This window comes from Carlito syrichta, unplaced genomic scaffold (assembly GCF_000164805.1).
Source record: "Carlito syrichta isolate Samal-C Ts95f unplaced genomic scaffold, Tarsius_syrichta-2.0.1 Scaffold307155, whole genome shotgun sequence".
In the NCBI taxonomy this organism is placed as follows: Eukaryota; Metazoa; Chordata; class Mammalia; order Primates; family Tarsiidae; genus Carlito; species Carlito syrichta.
Window position 1 is genome coordinate 19,828 of NW_007251251.1, and position 1,749 is coordinate 21,576.

A 1,749-nucleotide genomic window follows, 5' to 3' on the forward strand; every position below is an offset into this window, starting at 1 on the left:
GCCTCTCTGGCTGCGGGGACGGCGCCGGGCCAGCGGTGACGCACATCGGGCCGCGGAGGCAGGCCCGGCGGCGGCCTCTCCCCGCCGTCGGCGCCGTCAGCTCTCGGGGCAGACTCCTCCAAGTTCCTCCTGACAGCTGCCGGCCTCTACACCAGCTACAGCAAGTCGCCGCTGGATCTGCCCTGGTCTCGATCCTGGAGGCCCAGGGCCTCCCTCCAGGCGTCCCACACCGGCAGCTCACAGGGTGCCAGCTGGACTCACTTGAGGCCAAGCCTTTCCCTGAGGCGGGGGTGGACGCAGAGTGGGTGTAAAAAGAGGACCCCAGGCTCTCTCTCACACGCCAATCACGAACTCAAGAGTGGGCCCAAAACATCAAATCCAGTAGAGAACTGCTATACCTCTACTGTAAGGACAGTGTGTGTCTGGTTTTCGTTCTATCGGGGTAAGTCAGTAAAAGAGACAAACTCTCCACTCTGGTGTCTGAGACCAAACAAAGGAAAGGCAAGGAGTGCGGAAGACAGGACCCTGACACCCATCCAGTGCCAACAATTCTCTTAAGGACAGGGTTGTGCTATCCCCCCTCACCCCCCCACCACATTAGCATATACTACGGGAAGAAGCCAAGGGATTCATTTGTAAAAACGACAGCTCCTCCCTCCAGCTCCCCCACCCCCACACGCCCAGCTGCCTGGTTCTGCCACAGAAAGCAGTTCACTTTTGGGGGTTCCGAGCAAGTTCCCTACAATCCACTTTCCTGGCCCCATGAGGTGAAAGATCAAAAGCCTGGAACACAGGCTGTCCCTGACTCATGCACACCCTTTCTTCAGGCCTCAGTTTGTCCATCTGTGCATCAAAAAGGTTGAGTTCTCAAATCCGAGGGTCACTTCTGGCCCTGATGGTCTGTGAGCTCCTATATCAGAGCCACAGGGGGAGGGAGGAAGACATCTTGGTCCCGGGCGGACCCCAGCGAAGTCCCCTGGTGGATGCGCATCCTTGGAAGCCAATTGTGGGGGCAGTTGGGCAGGGACAGGGAGGCAGAGGACCTGGAGTCCACACCAGAGCCAGTGCAGATGGGTTTATGCGCAGTACCCATGCCCACATCCTATGTCAGCTCAGCTGTGCAGGGCTTCTTGGCTTCACTGGGACCTTCCCATGAGCACTTTCTCAGGAGCTCAGAGCTGCAATGGGGGACTGGGGCCTAACCTACCCCAAGGTCAAGAGGCGGAGATGACGGGCATGGCCTGCTCCTCCACGGAAGGCTGAGGGTAGCCAGGGAGCAATGAGACACTTCTCCACCAGCCTCCGGCTACATTCTTAGAACAATTGATGGTGGGTCCTAGCCCCAGATTCTGCCGGGCCAGCTTCCAGCCAAGGTCAGGCAGGGTCTGGGGAGAGCGAGCAGGGCCAGGGAAGGGAGGGGAAGGGGTCCAGAGGTCTACAGCCCCTCCAGCCGGACTTGGTTTCTGTTTATCATCAAGACTAACTCCGAGAGGAGGGACACAAGGAAGGAAGGGAGTGCAGGATGGGGAGAATCCTCAGGAGGGGGCCAGGTCCCCACCCTCACATCTGGATTGCTTTGCTTTTCCGTTACACATAGGTACGCACAACCCCGCTGCTCCAGGGGGTGGGGTAGACAGCCCTCCCTCCCAGCTTCCTTCGACTGCAAATCGAAACCAGGTCGGTTTTGAAAGGAGACCTAGATCGACTCGCCCCCGCCCCTCCCCCCCGTGTCTCCCGCCCCATCCCTTC

General features: G+C 59.2%; 1 protein-coding gene across 1 annotated transcript in view; it reads right to left on the minus strand.

Moving 5' to 3' along the window:
* Positions 1–1,749, minus strand: part of DLX4 (distal-less homeobox 4) — a 4,924-nt gene that overhangs the window by 2,373 nt on the left and 802 nt on the right. The window lies entirely within an intron of this gene.